This window comes from Acinonyx jubatus, chromosome C1 (genome assembly GCF_027475565.1).
Source record: "Acinonyx jubatus isolate Ajub_Pintada_27869175 chromosome C1, VMU_Ajub_asm_v1.0, whole genome shotgun sequence".
NCBI lineage: Eukaryota > Metazoa > Chordata > Mammalia > Carnivora > Felidae > Acinonyx > Acinonyx jubatus.
Window position 1 is genome coordinate 200,943,678 of NC_069381.1, and position 20,455 is coordinate 200,964,132.

At 38.2% G+C, this 20,455-nt stretch overlaps 1 long non-coding RNA gene across 1 annotated transcript in view; it reads left to right on the forward strand.

The window, feature by feature from the left end:
• Window positions 1-19,347, forward strand: part of LOC113596431 (uncharacterized) — a 376,685-nt gene extending 357,338 nt beyond the window's left edge. The window contains exon 5 of the long non-coding RNA XR_003417160.2: window positions 18,589-19,347. This is a non-coding gene — a long non-coding RNA (uncharacterized LOC113596431). The remainder of the gene's footprint in view (window positions 1-18,588) is intronic.
• The last annotated feature ends 1,108 nt before the right edge of the window (window positions 19,348-20,455 follow it).

Consider the following 20,455-nt stretch of genomic DNA (forward strand, 5'->3'; position numbering starts at 1 on the left):
CATAATTACCTGGGGTTTATCACCTATGGTGGTCAGAGTAAGGCCCTCTCACCCTGCCCATTTTAGGGGGTTCATGTCCTAATATTCAGAACCTGTAAAAAAGGTTACCTTACATGGCAGAAGGGACTTTGCAGATGTGATTCAAGTAAGGATCTTGAGATAGATTATCTTGGATTACCTGGGTGTTCCCAGGTAAGATCCCAAGTGTTCTTATAAGTGAAGGCAGGAAGTAGGACAGTCAGGGAATCAGATGCAAGGACAGAAGTAGAGGTTGGAGTGATCTGATTACTGGAAGGGGGCCACAATCAAAGGAATTCAGGCAGTCTCTGAATGTTGGAAAAAGAAAGAACAAATCCTTCCCTAGGGCTTCCAGAAAAAACCCAGCTCTACTGACACCTTGATTTTAGCTCAGTAAGATCCTTTTCAGACTTCTGAGCTCCAGAACTGTAGGATAATAAACTTGTGTTGTTTTAAGCCACCAAGTTTCTGCTAATCTGTTCAAGGAGTGATAGGGCACTAATACACCACCCAAGTGTGCATCCCTAAACATGACATATTTTTTTAAATGTTTTTTAAAGTTTTTATTTATTTATTTTTGAGAGTGAGAGAGTATGTGAGCAGGGGAGGGACAGAGAGAGAGAGAGAGAGGGAGAGAGAAAGTCTTAAGCAGGCTCTGAGCTGTCTGTGAGGAGCCCTTGCAGGGCTCCATCCCATGAACTGTGAAATCATGACTTAAGCCAAAATCAAGAGTCAGACCCCAACTGACTGAGCCACCCAAGTGCCCCACGACATATTTTTAAAACTTTCTCTAAATGTTCTTTCTGTCTGGCTGTTTCTTCTGAACTTCCTGCTGTTAAACTTAGGCCATTAAAAAAATGCTTATTTATTTTTGAGAGAGAGAGAGAGAGAGAGAGAGAGAGAGCCCGAGAGGGGAGGGGCAGAGAGAGAAGGAGACACAGAATCTGAAGCAGGCTTCAGGCTCTGAGCTGTCAATGCAGAGCCCGAGGTGGGGCTTGAACTCACCAACCGTGAGATCATGACCTGAACCGGTCAGACACTTAACTGACTGAGCCACCCAGGCACCCCAAACTTAGGCCATTTTTAAGGCAGATGAGTGACATACATGACTGGATCTACATTCTAGAAGTTTACCTTGACAATCGGTGTTCTGCCAGTAACCTGGGGAGCCAACAGGATGGGGTTAGTGAGAACTGGCAAGAGGCAAATGCAATAGGCTTGGCAAGAAATGGCCAGAACCTAAAAAAAAAAAAAAAAAAAAAAGACAATGGAAGCAGAATGGAGAAGAGGGCTCAGGGCTGACAGGGGTTTGGAACATAGAATGGATAAGGATTGGCATCCAAATAATATAAGGGATGAAAGAACAGCTAAGAATAATTCCAAGTACTGTAGCTTGGGCAGCTGTCGCCATGGAGGTGGTGAACACAGGATGAATAGCCAGGATGAGGATAACATCTTGAGGTTGAGGTATTTGGAACTCATGCTGGTGTATGTTTCCAGATGTCAGAATGTTTCTCCTGGGGATAGCATTCTCAATGCTGGGTTGACCTTCTTTTTAGGTCATGTAGATATAGAGACAGTAACAGAAACACTGATGAATGAATCCAGCCTTAAAATACAATGAAGATGTCCTACCTTATCTTCAATAATGGATAATTGCTTTGTTCTTCAATGGAAGTTAATTTCTACTCCCCCTTTTCTGCTCCTATCACATAATAGGCACAATTATATCTCACACTCAGGGTGATATAATTAAATATCAGCCTTTGTAGAGGTGCATTACCAGAGAGTCTTCTTAGGCAGCTTATTTAGGCACTTGTCAGGTTTATCACACAATAGATAAATGTTTTCTTCATGTAGCTTAATATAACAGGGTATCTGTCTCTGAATGGCAGTGTTTCTAGATAGTCCCGGCAAACGGTCCGTTTATTGCATCTGACAGCTTTATTGCTTTATCAGTTATTTGCTTAGAGAGGATTTTATTATATGTAAAATACTGACATAAATTATGGGGAGGAGAATTGATTTTTTTATGTAGGTTTGATTCATTTTTCATTGTTTGTATGTGCCAAATTTGATATTGCACGTTTCCTCCTAGTGTATTCATTTAATTTACAAGTTATTTCCCAGGTTTTACAAATACTGGTATTTAGTTCTCAATTCTTTTATTCCTGTTATTTCTCTTGTTTTCAAACTAAGCCACATTTATACTTAATAAGTAAAACATAGTTATATACATTTACATATAAAATACAGAGCTAATATAAATAAATTGACTCTAAGAGGAGTTCTAGGTAACTCGAAGAATTCTGCACCTCAAAACTGAGACATGTGATGCCATTTTCCCTCTTCCAAGTTGAAAGAAGAGTAGAAATAGATCCTGGCTGGGGTAGGCCATATGGATTAGCAAGGTTGGGTAGATCCAGGTGTCTTCAACTTGGCAGCCTGGGAACCATTCTCATGGACACTGGCATGTTGAGGTCTAGGCTGGAAGACACATCTGGATCTCAAGCCAAATGGGGCTAAAAATAGGTAAAATGTGGTCAGGTGTTTAGAGAGTTCACATCGGCAGATATTGAGTGTGGAGACATGGAAAGTAGGCAACAGATTACACAAGTTCAATCATAGAAGGTTGTAGAGGGCACTATTGTTGGTTTGCCCACAGACTCTCTAATCTCCTTTACCAGTTTTTTGGACCCATGCTCTTCTTCCAAAACCTTCAGAGGATTGACCTTATGATCTTGGAGTTGCTTCACACCAGTGGAGAGCCTGATGTTATCATAAGGCACACCTCCTAAGGGCAGTTACACAACCCTCTTGCCTCTTAACCAAGGACAGACAGGTGCATGAGTACAAAAAGCCCAGAGACTTTGCCTTGAGATGGGACAGATTCTGAGGTATACTTTATGTTTCACAGATCCTTCTGAGATAAGGCTGAAGTTGGACTTCACCTGAAATTACACCACTCTTTGACTTCTTTCTCGGTCTTATTCTGTCCCCGTAACACAGGCCTGGTTTCTTCTAGGAAAAGTTGCTTAATAAATCATTTGCCTTTGAATCCTTGGCTCAGAGTTGGCTTCTGGGAAAAATCTTCCCTAAGTAAGTTAATAAACCAATAGCCAAGACAATAGGGTTATAAAAGTAAGGATAATAATGATTATGATAATAGCTACACTTGAGTGATTCTCACTCATTTCCATGTGTAGTAATAATTGTTTTACATGCAATTTTTCACTGAATGTTTTCAAGAGTCACATGAGGAAGGGGTCATGATAACCTCCATTTTACAGCTAAAAAAATTGAGGCTTAGAGATATTAAGCAACTTGTTCAAGATTTTATGGCTAAAAAATATGAAGTAAGGCTTTAGAGAGAGGTCAGTAGGACCGATATGGCATACTAAGTGTTGAATGTTAGATTTTAAGACTACTCATCTTTATCTCTTCTAGCCCCATCCCCATCCCAGTCAGACTATGTCTGGCTCTAGCCTCTATGTGGAGTGATGTAGATTTATCTGTGGAAAAGATGAACTCTTGGGATAGGAAACAAGGCTGATCATTTCAGTGATTTCTGTCAGCAGTCTTGCAAATTAATCATCTTTTGCTTATAAGGAAGGTTTGGGGCAAATCCAACACTATGGTTAGAACAAAAAGATGGAAATGTTGCTTGGTACCTAGTAGGCAGATGCTAATTGTATTGAAAGACCACGTTGAATGTGTGAATATATTCAGGTGATTGATATATACAATGCAGATAGCGAACAGAGAGTGAGAAAGAGCTTGTATGCATGAAGAGTGGTGAATGGATGGAAACCTTAGATTTCCCAACCAGGTTTGACCACTTTTCTCTGTAGGCAGCCTAGATGTCTGGGGCATGGAAACACCCACAGTCTGGAAGTATCGCAACCAGGGGCTTTGTCATTATGCAAAATATTTTGAATTTTTATATCCTCAGTGGAAGAATAACAAATTGTGTTTAAAAACCTTAAAAGCTATTTTATAGAGAACTTCAAGATGTTTTCTTATCCAAAGAAACATCATGTGGTCCAAGAATGCTAGAATGAGTCATGGGGTTTGGTTTCTAGTCTAACTCTACTAACATATAGGTGGTTAACCTTGAGAAAGCCTTTTTTATCCTCTTCGAGGCTGGATTCCAGGGTTCCTTTGTAAAAACAAATTAATAAGTGCCATTTAGAAAAGGTCACCTGTGACCCTCAACCTTCTTTCCTTTATGAGAATGATATGTGTTTTGATATCAGTATATCTGATATAGTGCCATCAATCAAATGTATTATCACTAATTTGTATAAATTTATTCAAATGATTCATTGAAGTATAGAATAACAGTGAAAATAGTGTTTATAACTATACACTTTTTTTGTTGGTTCTTTTGATGAGCATTTTTGATGGATCTATACCTAGCAATTGCAACATGCAGATATTTAGCTGTGTGTGTAGAGCCAAGTAGTTTTCCAAGGTGATTTTACAAGGATAGTGCACTTTAACATATAAAAAGAAGGAAAAACGTCCCTGGGCACATCAGAACATCCCTCCATTGGTGAGCTGGTGGGCATAAACCAAGAATGATTAGTACTCATTAAGCTAAAGGTGAAATGGCAGACAACAGGAACGCGAAAATGATGCTTACTAGTAATGCACTTAGTTGTTGTAGGAAGGCGGGTGATCTGCCAGGCTAAGAAGAGGAATGAGGGGCAGTCTCCCACAAGTAACCAACATGAGGAAGGCCTTTATATCTGGTTTGCATGGGCACCCAGGAATCTGGACTCTGTGTTTGTATTGAACACTCAACAGGAGCCCTGCCTTCCCCTGAGAAGGAGAATTGTCCAGAACTGGCTAGTGAGCATGACAAAAACAAGCCCAAGCAGGGGGAGACAGGTGATTGAGGCCAAAGATTGTACATTAAGAATCTGGGGTTGGCTATAATCCATTTGGTCTGAGAACCAGAGATGTGGTTAAGAAACAATTTGTAACGAAGAGTAGATAAAACCACTGTGGTCGTAATTGTTCGAGAATGTTCCTTATATTTCATTCTCCCTATAATTGCCTTTACTTAATGTTTCTAAACACACGGATAGCTTTTTGTGTGGTTTCTGCAGTATAGAAAGTAGAGTGAGTAATTTGCAGACAAAGCCAAGACAGTCAGTGGGGAGACACTGGTAACAGAGCCTTGGTGCCCCTTCTGTCAACCCTGCAGATCTAGGACTTTGAAGACAAGAAGAAAAGCGGTGGAGGGCTGGGCAACTTTTAGAGAGAAAATATTAACAAATAGCAGGCACTGGGAATACAGAAAAGTGGAACACCCAGTAACATTTAGTAAGCTCTCTCTTGCCCACACTCTGTTCAAGCGTGTATCGCAGAGTGTATCATTATGTACTAGTAATGCATTTGTTTCATTGACCTTCTAGTAAATACATGAGTATCATTGAGTTCCTATTGATCGGTGACAGACATTAGAGTTGACAATTGCTGCGTGTTTATAAAACCCATAGAAATAAAACAAATTCAAAGAAAAACAGGAGGGCTGCTGTGGGGTGAGTGTAATGAGATGAGAAACTATCTGATTGTATCAAGGTCATATTACTGAGAAAGGGGCAGAGGCAGCTGTTCAGGTTATTCCTTGGTCCTGTGCCTCCGTTCAGCCTGTGCAGGGGAATTCTTCTTCCTGGGTTCTCAGTATTGGGTTCAGAGTTCAAATACAACCACAATGTATTTAGATCTCTTAAGGCCTTCATGTGGGGGAGGGAGATTGCTGAAGGCCAGTGCGATGATTAATTTTATGTGTTAGACTGGGCCACGGGTCATGCTTTTTGTGTTAATTCTAAAAAAATCTTTGCTTAATTCAAGGTTATAAAGATTTTCTACTTTGGGTTTCTAAAGGGTTCACACTTTGAGGCTTTATACTCAGTCCAGGATTCATCTTGAGTTTAATTTTTATATATGGTGTGAGGTATTGGTTAAAGTTCATTTTTTGGCATGTATCATCCAATTATTTCAACACCATTTGTTGAAAAATACTCTTTCTGAGTTGCCCTTGTGCTTTTGCTGCTAATTAGTTGTTCATATACAGGGAGATATATTTTTCAACTGTGTATTGTTTCTCTTTTTCCCGTTAGTTCTCTATCTTTATGCCAATGCCACATTATCTTAATTACTGTAGCATTAAAAGCAGTCTTGAATTGGGAAGAGTTATCTTTTTAACTTTACTTATTACTTTCAGATTTATTTTTGTTAATTATAGTTCTTAGAATTTCCATTTGGATTTTAGGATCAAATTGTCAAGACCTTCAGAAAGCCTGTGACATGACTGAGATTGCTTTGAATCTACAGATTAAATTGAGGAGAATGAATATCTTAATAATATTTAATCTTTTGATTCAGGAATGTGGGATATTTTCCCATTTATTTATGTTGTCTTTACTTTTACTCAGCAATGCTTGTAGTTTTCAATATATAGATCTTGTGCATCTTTTGTCAGATTTGTCCCTTAGAATTTCATATTTTTGATAGCATTATAAATGGTATTGTCTTTGTTTATTTCAACTTCTAATTTTTTTATTACTAGCATAAAGGAATACTATTGATTTTCTATATTTGTTGAATATCTTGTAGCTTTGTCAAATTGAATTCGTTTTAATAGTTTTTATTAGCTTCTTATTAGTTCTAGTAGCTTTTGGTGTGTGTGTGTGTGTGTGTGTGTGTGTGCATTCCATCAGATTTCCTATATAGATGATCATGTCATCTGTGAATAAAGTCATTTTACTTCTTTCTTTCCAATCTGGATGCTGTCCATTTATTTTTCTTACTCTCTTGCACAGTCTAAAGCCTCCAGTACAATGTTAGTGGAAGTGATGAGAGTAGATATCCTTGCCTTGTTCTTGATCTTGAGAAGAAAACAATATTTCACCAATAAGTATGAATAATATTGGATTTTAAATGCTTTTTCTGAGACGGCATACTTGTATTTATTTTTCAGCTTGTTAATCTGATGAGTTACATTAACTGACTTTTAAATGTTATACCAACCTTTCATTCCTTGGAATAAATTTCACTTGGTCATAATGTATTATCCTATTAATTTATTATTTGTATAAATTTATTGGTTTTCTATGTGGACAGGTTTTCAACTTCAGGCTTGGTTTTTAAAATAGATATAGTGCTACTTATGCTATTTTTCCTTATTTGAGTGTTTGTAATTCTGTGTTTTAAAAATGTGTCCATTTTGTCTAAGTGTCACATTTATTGTTATAGAGTTATTCATAGTATTTCTTTAGTATCTTCTTAATTTGAATGGAATCTGTAATGACGGTCATTTCTCTTATTCCTGATTCATTTTTGTGATTAGTTTGGCCAGAGGTTTATCAATTTTGTTGGTCTTCTCAAAACATCAGCTTTAGATTTTGTTGGTTTTCTCTATTGAGTTTTTCTGTTTACTGTTCTATTCATTTCTTTCTGCTCTTCATTATTTTTTCTTATTTTTGTTTACTTTAGCTTTAATTTGCTCTTTTTTTTCCTAGTGTCTTAGGGTGAAGGTTGAAGTTTTGATTTATTTCAGACCTTTATTTTTTTCTTGTATAGGTGTTTGGTGCTCTAAAATTTTCTCCATGTACTATTGTAGCATAATCCCACAAATTTTGATATGTTATGTTTTTATTTCATTCATTTAAAATAATTTCTAACTTCCCTTTGATTTCCTCTGTGACTTACAGGTTATTAGAAGTATGTTATTTTGTTTCTAAATATTTTGGGGATTTTCCGGATATCTGTCTGTTATTGAATTCTGGTTTAATTTCATCATGGTCAGAAAACATATTTTGTATTCCTTGAATCTTTTTTAGTTTATTGAGCCTTGCTTTATGGCCCAGTATATGGTCTGTCTTGGTAAATGTCCCATGTTCACTTGAAAAGAATGCATTGTGTTGTTGTTAGGTGAAATATTACATAAATGCCAATTAGGTCAAGTTGGCTGATAGTTTGTCCAAGTCTTCTATATCATTACTGATTTCTATGTACTTACACTGAAAGAATAGTATTGAAATCTTTTATTACACCTATGCATTTGTCTATTTCTTATTTTAGATATCTCAGGGTTTTCTTTCTTTTTCTTTTTTTTTTTTTTTTTTTGAGATGGAGAGAGAGGGAGATAGGGAGAGAGAGGGAAAACAAGCAGAGGAGAGGGGCAGAGGGAGAGAGAGAAAATCTTAAGCAGGTTCCACACTCAGCACACAGCTGGACATGGGGCCCAGTCCCACAACCCTGGGATCATGACCTGAGCTGACATCAAGAATCAGATGCTCAACTGACTGTGCTAACTGAAGCCCCTGAAATCTCAGTTTTTAATTCATGTATTTTGAAGCTCCATTATTAGTTGAAAACTTTGGAGTTCTTTTATCTATGAATTGACATCTTTATCATTATCAAGTGACCTTTATTCATAATCACATACTTTGTTCTGAAATCTCCTTTGCCTTGAATTAATATAGGCACTCCAGATTTCTTTTGATTCATGTACACATGGTATATCTGTTTTTATCCTTTTACCTTTAACTTATTTATATTTATATTTTATGTGTTTCTTATGTTTATTAGAGTCTTTTTTTTAGTAGGTGGTGTTTAGTAGGGTCTTTCTTTTCTATCAGATCTGACAATCTCTTCCTTTTGTTTGGTTCATTTAGGTCATTTACATTTAATGTGATTTTTAATATGGCAAAGGTTAAGTTTATGATCTTTGTTTTGATTTTCCATTTTTATCATCTTTTCCTTGTTCCTTTTTTCTGCCTTCTTTTGAATTATTGAGGCTTTTATGATTTGATTCATCTTTTCAGTTATAATTATTAGCTATAATCCTTGTTTTGTTATTTTAGAGGCCTCCTTGGTTTATCGTATACATCTTATCACAGTCAAACTTCAACTTATATTAAGCCATTTCACATAGAGTATGAAAACCTTACATTCATATACTGTTGACCCTTGAACAGCACAGGGGTCCGGGATGCCAACCTCCCATGCAGTTGAAAATCTGTGTATAACTTTTGACTCCTCAAGAACTTAACTACTAATAACCTACTGTTGGCCAGATGACTTACTGATAATATAAATAACCAATTAACACATATTTTGTATATTATATGTATTATATGCTGCATTCTTACAATAAATTAAGCTAGGGAAAAGAAAATGTTGTTAAGAAAATGATAAGGAAGAGAAAATATATTTATAGTACTGTCCTGTATTTGTAAAAAAAATCTATGTATAAGTGGACCCATGAAGCTCAAGGGTTAACTGTACTTTCATTCTTCTATTCTTGGTCTTTATGTTTTTGTTGTCATATATTTTCTTTCTATATGTGACACTACATTTTTATAATTTTTGGTTAAAAATTCAATTATCTCGTAAAGAGATTTAAAGTATGAAGAAACAATTTTTATATGTTTACCCATGCCTTTACCATTTCCATTGCTCTTTCTTTGTGTAGATCCATATTTCCACCTGGTATACCTTACCTTCTTCCTGGAGGACTTCCTTTAATATTTCTTTTTTTTTTTTTTTAAAGTTTATTTATTTATTTTGAGGGAGCAAGTGAGCAGAAAAAGGACAGAGAGAAAGAGAGAGAGAATCCCAAGTAGGCTCTCTGCTATCAGAGTGGAGCCTGATGCAGGGTTCAGACTTATAAACCATGAGATCATGACCTGAACCAAAACCAAGAGTTGAACGCTTAACCCACTGAACCACACAGGCACCCCTTCACTTAATATTTCTTATATTGAAGGCCTGCTACAGATGAATTCTTTCAGCTTCTGTATGTCTGGAAATATATATATATATATGTATATATATATGTATATATATACATATATATACATATATATACATATATATATGTATATATATACATATATATATACACATATATACACGTGTGTATATATATATATATTTAGGTTAAGGGAACCATTTTCATCCCAAAGCCTCTTTACTTTTTTTTTTTAAATGTTTGTTTATTTTTGAGAGAGAGAGAGAGCTGGGTCAGGGGAAGGGTAAAGAGAGGGAGACAGAGGATCCAAAGAAGACCCTGTGCTGACAGCAACAAGCCCGGTGTGGGGCTCGAACTCATGAACCATGAGATCGTGACCTGAGCCAAAGTTGGACACTCAACTGAATGAGCCATCCAGCTACCTCTGGAAATATTTTTATTTTACTTTGATTTTTGAAATGATATTGCTGGATATAGGATTCTAGACTGACATTTCCTTTCATTGTTTTAAGGATGTTTCTCCATTATCTCCCCAATTATGTTTAATAAGAAATCTGCTCTCATTCTCATATTTGTTCCTCTGCATGTAATGTGTCTCTTTTCCCTAGTTGGTTTTAAATTTTTTTTCTTTATCATTTGGCTTGAGCAACTTAAATATTATGTATCTTAGCACAGTTTTCTTCATGTTTTTGTACTTAGAGTTTATTGAGTTTCTTGGATCTGTGGGTTTATATTTTCATATTTGAGGAAATTTTGGCTATTACTCATTCAAGTATTTCTTCTATCCCCATGTATCTCTCTTTTCCTTCGATGAATCCAGTTAAACATATATTAGATGGATTGCTTAAAAATTGTCCCAAGTTCATTGAAAGGTTATTTATTTCAAAAATTGTCTTTTTCTTGAGGCACCTGGGTGGATCAGTTGGGTAAGTATCCGACTTCAGCTCAGGTCATGATCTCACCATTTGTGAGTTCGAGCTCTGCATCAGGCTCTGTGCTGACAGCTTGGAGCCTGGATCCTGTTTTGGATTCTGTGTCTCCCTCTCTATCTGACCCTCCCCTGCTCATGCCCTGTCTCACTCTCTCTCTCTCAAAGAGAGAATAAATAAACATTAAAAAATGAAAATTGTTTTTTTCTTTGTTTTATTAAACTTTTTTTTCTCTATTGCTGTGTCTTCGAAGTCACTAATCTCTTCTTCAATATCCAGTCTGCCATAAATCTCATCCAGTATATTTTTCATCTCAGGCATTGTAATTTTCACCTCTGGAAGTTCAATGTGGATCTTTTAAAAAAAATCTCCCTTTTTCTGCTTACTTTTTGGAACATGAGACATATTGTTATAATAGCTATTTTAACATCCTTGTCTGCTAATTTTTGTTTTAAGAGTTCAGTTTTCTATTGAACATGTTATGGAAGAGACTTAGTCAAAAAGAACAAAGCTCATGTCATCATCAGACTCCTCTGATTCGTCTTTCTTTGTTTCCACTTTCTTCTCCTCAGTTGGTGCAACAGTGGTGGAGGGGGAAGGACCTCCTGCTGATGCAGAACCAGCTGCTGGGGTGGGTCCACCAACCCCTATACTGCATATGGCTCCCCATGTTGACATTGGCCAGGGCCTATGCAAACAAGCCTGACCTGCCAGAAAGTTTCAACATTTACACCCGCTGCTTTAATGAGGGCATTGATCTTATCCTCCAGGACCATCACCTCATGTCATGCAGGATGAGGGTCAAGTAGATGCAGGCGAGCTCAGACATGGAGATCGCGGTGTTGGCGTGTGCTGAGCGGGCGCTGGTTCCAAGTCACTGGATGAAAGGAGGGCCTCACCCCAACACAAGCCTTGGCTTCCTCAGAAGGGCTTGTCCCCTATTTTAACATCCTTATCATTTGGGCTTTGTTTTGGTTAATTTTTCTTCTATCGTGGGCCTTGTTTTTCCTGCTTCTTTGTGTGCCTGGTCTGTTTTACCTTCTTTATTTTTATTTTATTTATTTTTTATTGGATGATGATATTGCAAATTTTACCTTGCTGCAATGCTGGATACTTTTGTGTACTTATAATTTTTTTTAATGTTAATTTATTTTCGAGAGAGACAGAGACAGAATATGAGTGGGTTAGGGGCAGAGAGAGAGGGAGACACAGAATCTGAAGCAGGCTTCAGGCTCCAGGCTCCAAGCTGTCAGCACAGAGCCCGTCGCAGGGCTCAGACTCACGAGCTGTGAGATCATGACCTGAGATGCAGTAGGACGCTCAGCCTACTGAGCCACCCAGGTGCCCCTACTTATAATTGTTTTTCAACTTTGTTATGGGGCATAGGTAAGTTACTCGGTAATAGTTTGATTCTTGCATTTTAGACTTGCTAGGTAGTGCAAGTGTATTATTTAGTCTGGGACTAATTATTCCCCCTACAGAGCCAAAAAAATCTCCTGGGTACTCTATGCAATGATCTGTGAACTATGGGGTTTCCAGGCTGGCTGGTGAAAATGGACTGTTCCCAGGCTTTTATGAACACAGGGTACCATTACTTCTGATTGTTTTAAGTGGTTCTTTCCCTGACTTTTGGTAGCTTTTCATGTGTATTGCACTGATCATTACTTTTCTGAATTGCCAAGGAGAATCTTTGCAGATCTCCAGAGTTCTCTCTCTGCAACTCTCTCTTCTCTAGCATGTGAATGCTGGCAACATTGGTGTCCCGAAACTCTCAGCTCCATTTTCTCAACTTAGAGAGTCTCCTGGGATCACTTGGGTTTTCCTTCTCTATACCACAGCCTGGAAACTCTTTAAGGCGGTGAGCTAAGGCAGTCTTAGGGCTCACTTTATTTGTATCCTGTTTCTCAGGAATTACTATCCTTTGTTGGCTAATACTCAGGGTCTTGAAGAACATTCTTTCATATATTTTGTCCAGTTTCCTTAGAAGTTTCAGGTGGGAGATAAAGTCAATCCCATCTTTTTAATTTTGTCCAGAAGCAGAAGTACTCTACAGACTTTTATTTGAATATAACCGCTATTAACTTTGCGTTTTTGATTTTTGAGGAGTTTGCCAATTTCTGACCCTGTGTTAGTGGGTCACTCTTACTTTATCCTGTCCTGGTCCCACTTGCCTTTTGTGAGTTGAAACTGTCCTTTATCGAAGTGAAATACAGCAGAAGCTTTGTCTTTTCCAGCCATAGAAGAGGAATGAGAACACTTCTTAAGGGTGGTAAGAACAATTGCCCCTTTGGTCTATCCAACGGAAACTTCCATTCAAAGCAGTATCCTTGCTGTGTGTCCTCCACATGTTTCTGAGGAGTGTGTGTTTGTCCTTGAATTAGGCTTGAAAGGGGCTGGGGTAGGAAGGGAAATGTGTGGAAGAAACCTGCGGATATTCTGACAAGATTCTTCTGGCTTCATATTCATCCCTATGGGAAGAAAGATGATAGAAATGCTGACTCCTTCACATGACAGACTGTTGCAAAAGCCATGGGAAATGGGTATGAATTGATTATCCAGATATACTTATGTGATAGATACATAAAATCATTCTTTGATATTCCAAGCATGTTTTAGAAGGGAATTTGTATGGCCAAAAAATGATAAAATAGATGTCCTAAATATGCCATAAGCATAATACTGAAAAAGCATTTTTTCCCCCACAGAACACAGTTCTTATCTCTGTAGTCAATATTTGATGCACGCTCATTGCTATTTCCTCATATTCAGTCAAGGAGGGAAAAGGTGGATTCATCTCTAAGTGATTGATCATCACAGCTTTACTCTGCAGCAGTAGGAGAAAGATGAATTATGGGAGTATGTACACTTTAAATAGCAATTCTGATTCCTCAGAGGTTTCCTGATGAAGTCAGAAGGATGGGAGTGGAGTTTTCAGAAGCTCTGACGTTTCTTCAGGATGCATCTTCTATCGTGAGGATAATTGATACACCTTGCAAAAAATAAAAATACTGCTAGTAACTCCAAAAAACTAAACAGGGAGTAAAAAGTAGACTTATATTTGCCTTTTTAAAAGGAATCCCAATTAAAAAGTCCATTTTAGTTTTATGGGTGTGTGTGTGTGTGTGTGTGTGTGTGTGTGTATCGACTGAATTGGAAATTTTTTATAGTATCCAAGAAGCGGAGAGGTTAGAATGACAATGTAGAGTCTGTAATTAATTGCAAATAAGAAAAACCAAGTGCCTTGGCAGGAATAAGACTTGGAGGAGATATCTCCCAAAGCCACAGCAGTTTCTTATAAGAAGAATTTGTCAGGGTCAATATTAACCTATCCTGACTGTGTCTGATGTGCTGGCCAGGAGGTAACTAAAGAAACGCGAGGCATTCTTGCTGTGCAAAGACTCCAATCTGGTTGGAGATAGCAGACACAGCCTTAAAGAGATCAGCAGTCTCAAATGTGAGCCTCTGGGATTCTGGGAAGGAATTCTGATTCTACCTGAAGGAACAGTGTTTGTGTTCTTAGTATTGCTCAAAACGTTGAGTATTAAGTGGACCTACCAACAGCTATTTTGAGCTACAACTGTGTGCGAAGTAATGGTCTAGTAGCTGGTAACACAGCAATTAGGAAAAGAATGACTTGTTCTCATAAACTTTAATTCCAGGGGAATTAATTGAAAAGCTAGAAAAACCTTGTATGTTCAAGGCAGAATCAAGCAGAAGAAAGTTTGGAAACAGAGTAGGACAAAATATACTTCAAAAAATATTCTTTCTCACGGATAAAGGACTGAGACAGTACCATGATCACAGTTGGCATCTATATACGAGATACTTTATGTATATCATGTCCCTTCTTCCCACTTACGAATGAGAAAATAGAGTTCCAAAGTATGCTGTGTAGCTAAGGTGAGGACAGCTTGGAATCACATCCGCATCTGTTTGATTCCAATGCCTGTGTTCTTCTCAGGACACTCTGCTGCCTCTGATGGGAATCTTGCAATATTGGGTGATTTTCCGTGGGTATCTCAGCCAGGTCACCATCCCTGAAGAGTCCTCTTACTCAGGCTCCTTTGAAAAGGTATCGCAGGGCTTAAAAGTTGCAGTCTCCTTGCACGATGGGCCAAAGAGGATAAAACAAGAGACCAAGGAAAACCAGGAGAAAGGTAACAGAAGCACATCCCCAAATCATCCACAGAACAAGGCTCTCACTTCCTTTTTCATGATGTGAATGATTGCAGGCACCGAGTGCTGAGAGAACTTGGCCTTGGCTCATTTGGCCTGGAAAGCTCTCCAGGGTCGGTTTGGATGATTCATCAGGAAATGAAGCTCCCTCCTGCCAGTGGTTTGGGGAGCAGTGGGGGATGATTGGACTCTTGCCGATCACTTCCAGAATGGGAAAAGTTACCGTGCTCATATTAAAAACTCAAATGTAGGGCACAGGCTGGGGAATATTTTAAGTTGGTTATCTATCCAGAGTGCTGTATGATACAGACCTGATTTAATTGCCCTCATGCCTGCTTAGGATATATTTAAGCATGCATAAAACTTTCACGAAGGTGGGTGATGTCTTCCCGAAAGCTGGTGAGAAGTTTTCAGTGGCAGCTAGACCGGGGGACTCTGGGAAGAAGGTGGAAGGGACTCCGTGGTGGAATGCCGGGGGTCCTTTCAATTCGGAACAGTCCATTTCTCTGGTTTTTAGCTCCATGCCTGGGGGCTGCAGGGCAGCGTGCAAGAAGCCATACTTCAAAGCACCCAGGAGGCTCCTCAAACCTAAAGGAGTCCCATGACCAGTAGGGATCTCTTTAAGAAACTGTAAATGTGTGACCTTCAGGGAAAGGTGCGCTTTCATGAAGAGAAAAAAGCCCCCATGGTAGCTGGCAGGATATTGAAGCCAGAAGAGTCTGACAGCGTTATCAAGCTGAGCTGTAAATCCCAGACATTCACAAGCCCCGGGCTGCAGAATCTCTCCCAAGTTTTGCTTTGTTTCCTATCAATGGTGTTAACAGCTCTGCCAATGTTCAGCAATTGTACGGGGAAGACAATACTCAGAGAGAAAAATCAGTACAGTATTGTTTTATTTTTATGCCATATCCAGACAGAAAGATCTCATCTATTCATTGTAATACATTTGTCATGTTCATCTGAATAAATGCAAGGCTATGAGAAAATGCTGATACCAGTTGTCAGAGAAAACTTTACAATTGTCCCTCCCTTCTTTCTTTGGGCATTTTCATTATAATCTTTTCAGCTTCACAGAGAGATGAACAAAACTCGTGCACTGAGTGTAAAGCGGATGGCTGAACTGCATTGATTATGACCTTCACTTTTAAGGTTAACAGTGGGAAGAAAAAACAAATTGTCGACTTCAGGAGTTTGGTTACTCTTTTCTGAGGGAGGAAGTGCTTTTTTCTTCCCTCTCATTACATTTCACTCGAATGGGTCCTATATGGAGACCCAGTGCCTTTGTTCATTCATTTATTCCCTCATTCAAGACTTCCGAGTGCCCGCTATAGGCAAGACATGAATTAGACCCTGGAGATACAGCGGTTAACACAACCTCTGAGGTCTTAGAGGCTGGAGAGCCTAGGGTGGTGATGGCTCCAAAAAAGAAGAGAAAATCCTCTTCCCCAGATCAGGGTCTTTCAAAGCAGGCTCTAGTCCTCTCTATCAGACAGCCTTATCCATCTCTCTACCAAGTGTCCAATGAACTGAAAATAAATCCCTGACTTTTGACCTTCTATTTCCAGTCAAAATTCACTTGTTTTTGTAAGTTTCAGGATGGGTCACTTTGAATAGAGTGTATGAGAGGCAAGGGATCAAATTTTGTTAACTCCTGTTTTACTTTTGTTGAACACCTTTTGTTCTTTCTTTTTTCTTTGGAATAAAGAAAACCAATGTCTTTAATAAACAACAGGTCTTAGACACTCTAAAAATAGCTCTTGAAACATCAGGCAATTTTCCTTGTAGGCTTAATACCGATTTCATGTCCATATTTTTCTCTGATATCTTTATCATCGCACTTGGGACTTACTTGAGTCCTTTGTGTGGTTTTGACACAAATCCTTGCTAGACCAGCCTTTGCCAAACTTCAGTCGTTTGTATAAAACCTTAACAATTTTTTTCCACGTGCTCACATTAGGTCTTTTCTTCTTCAATTATTTTGTTATATATGCATATCATGTCTACTACTACCTATATATTTATTTAAATTGACATCTCTCTCTCTCTCTCTTTCTCTTTCTTTCTTTCTTTCTTTCTTTCTTTCTTTCTTTCTTTCTTTCTTTCTTTCCTCTTTCTCTCTCTTTCTTTCTTTCTCTCCTCTTTCTGTCTTCTTTCCTCCCTTCTCTTAAACTAGTTTATTTTAAAAGGAAACTTCATATGATTACCACAAATGAAATAAGTTTTGCTTATAATAAATGGAAGATAATGACAAAGCAAATAAAATGTAAACTGATATTCCTAAATTGTACCCGGGTACAATCAGAAGGTTCAGAGTCTTTTCTCTCTATGAAAAAGGAAGATTAGCCCATGATGGGTGATGTTAAAGAAATACTCCGACTACCCGAGACTGACTCTTGGATATAAGAAGAAAGACTAAAAATAAAATAACGTTTTTCTCACTACGTGATTCAGAGTATTTAATGCCATGTTTGGGTATCTCCTAAGGTCATCTCCGGAACTTGTTGGGACATTTCAAAGGCCACAATATGGCCACGCTCCAGAATCTGGTGGAAAATTGCTGCCTTTCCCATCTCCAAGGAGGTTCTGTTGTAAATAGAGGCAGTGCTTGTTTCAAACAACTGGTTCTGTCCCCCAAGATCTACAATAATTGACTCCATTCAACTATTTGGAGATATGAGATAATTTAAGAAATTCATGTATCTTCTCAACAGACGTTAGCACCTGCAGCCTGTGACATCTGTTACCACCTTTCAGGGTATGCTTCCTGTCTTCATTATCCGTCTCTTTAATTAACAGTTTAATTCTTAAAAATGAACTGTACAGTATGTGGTTAGGAGTGATTGTTTCCAGTCAGCACAACAGAAGGCAATAACACTAGATCATGGCTGAACTCCCTCCAATCATATCCTACCCGGTAATAATGACAACAGGAAGCTGTTCATCAGGCCTAGGTTTCTCCCATTTCATCTAGAAATATAAATATCGTCTATTTAATAGAGAGAAAGATGAGCTGAGAAGATGATGATGGATCCGGGGGTGACACTGTGGGCCAGCCAAAGCTTTTAAATGTGACATTTTTCAAGTCATGGGAGAAGAGAAGAGCAGAGGGAGGAAGGGAAGAGAATATCAAACTACGTTTAAAAACAGCAGGCCAAGCTACAGTGCTTGCACCTCACATTCTTCCCTGAGCCTAAGAGCAAATCTGACGTTTCTTCAGATCTATCCATCCCATGACATTGTCACACTGCAGAGAAATTGACTTTGAATCAGAAATGACTGTTTGTTGACAGTGAAAGGGAATAGTCAGTTCCTTCCTACAAATTCATCATGTGGTATCTTTACAGAGGGATTTTCTGTTTCAGGAAAATCATAAGGGTAGAGAAGGAAATTGCTAAGGATGACCTAGGTCAACACAGAGAAAGACTATCCAGGTATGTGCTAGTAAAATATGGGAACAGGCTCTGCAAGGAATATTCTCAGCTTTAATAGATGGTGGAGTGTAGATGATTCTCGGTAAGTGTGCTCGCGACACTAAACTGGGGGTTTGGATCGTAGCTTAAAATAACAGAATCACTTAATAAAAAGTATTTTCCTAAAGAAAGAATACTTTGAGAAATGTGAATGGGGAAGAAAGAAGTGTGGAGTCGGGCTAATGTTTGCAGTAATCCTTTTTATTTTTTTTTTCTTTCCTTATAGAATAAAATATTCCTGTGGATGGTCTTTCTAAGGGTCTCGGTTGTCTCTTTCCTTTTCCAGGATTCTTGGACTAAAACACGAAAACAAACAAGCAAACAAAAGGTGAAAAGTGACTGCGGGAGCTCCTGAGAGTAATCAAAGGAGAACATTTTAAGAATTGATCTCATTTGACCATTTGCCATATTGTATCTGTTCCTCATTTGCAAATAACAGAACCACAGTGGGAGTGGATTCTTAAAAGTTCTACACAGTCTTCAGACTAACCAAACTGTAGAGGATCAAGGATGATGGATAACCAGTTACATGAAACTTTCATCTGGAGAACGGGATGGGGGGCGCTGTTCAATTATCCACTGATTTTTTTTTAAAGATGCCAAGCAAAGCCTTTGGTCAGAAAAACAGCCTCTAGCAAGCAATGCATTTTACATAAAAGAAACCTTCCCAGGAAAGATGGCTATGAATTTAATTATAAGCTCTTCTCTTTGCATAAATTTGATTCAGTCTAAATAAGACTTGAAACATGGAACAATGTCCATGGAGTACAATTCACCAATTGTTACTTTAATTATGTTCACATGCATAATTCATAAATATACTGCATGGACAAGAGGAAAGAAAAGATAAGAAGGAACAAAAGAGATGAATTTTCCATCAAACAATTACTATATAAATAGACAACATATTTAATACATTAGTTAGCAAAGTGATTCTTTGTTCTTGCCAGTCTGGGGCTTAAAAATGTTAAAAGAATCCCCAAACATAACATTGTTACATTTTGCTAATGTCTCTCTTAAATGAAAGAACTAGGAATTATCATTTTTTTATTAAAAAAAACAAATTAAAAAAATCGCCCCCTTAACTGTGGCGATATAGGTATGGTTGACATAGCATAACATTATAATAGGTACTATTATAGTAAATTCTAGTGTGGTCTCTTAATACAGAAACATTTGAGAATGACATTTACTCGTTAAGAGTCTTTTCTTAGGTTAGGTTTGCCATTTCATGTTGCTAATAAGTATTTGGGGGGTGAATGGGTGACTCAGTTGGTTAAACTTCTGACTTTTCATTTTTGGCTCAGGTCATGATTTCAGGGTTTGTGATTTTGAGCACACTCCCCCTCCCCCCCACCCCTGCCCCCCGTGCTGATGCGCTGACAGTGCGGAGCCTGCTTGGGATTCTCTCTCCCCCTCTTTCTGTCCCTCCCCTGCTCGCTTGCGCTCTCCCTTTCTCAAAATACATAAATACGCTTTGAAAACAAGCAAACAAAGCAAAGTATTTATCTGGTATAATCTTCTTAGTGGTACACGCATCCTACTGGGAAAGAAAGAACTGTACCAACAGGTGTGGATACATTGCCAGAGAGTCCAAACTATTTCTTCAACGATATAATTTGTATGAAAGCATTTGATGTAATAGATTCGAGGGTAGTCCCATTCCTGGAATTCAAGGATTAAATAAAATATCGCTTAGCAAAATTATGCGCTAAATACAGAATTAAAGCTTTGTACTTAAGTTTAAGTTTGCATTCTTATTGCAAATTCTCTTCTATGTAGAGACATCTTTTGGTTCATGGCTCAGTTTTTAGGAAGCACCCATCTGCCATGAGCAATTTCAGAACCAATGAGAGCTATACAAGGAGTCTAGCACATAGGGACCAAAATGTCAGTTGCGTATCCAGTGGAGCTGTTGAAATCTTGGTTTGGGTATGTGGCAACACTGTACTACTTAATACTGAACTTTAGAATTACACACCTCCAACTGTGGCTCTCCTCCAGCTCGTCAGCTGGGTCCACTCTGTTAAACTGAGGTTGGAAGAGGTGATCCAAGTTTCCAGATGCGCTGTTATGAAAAGGAAGAGGAAGGC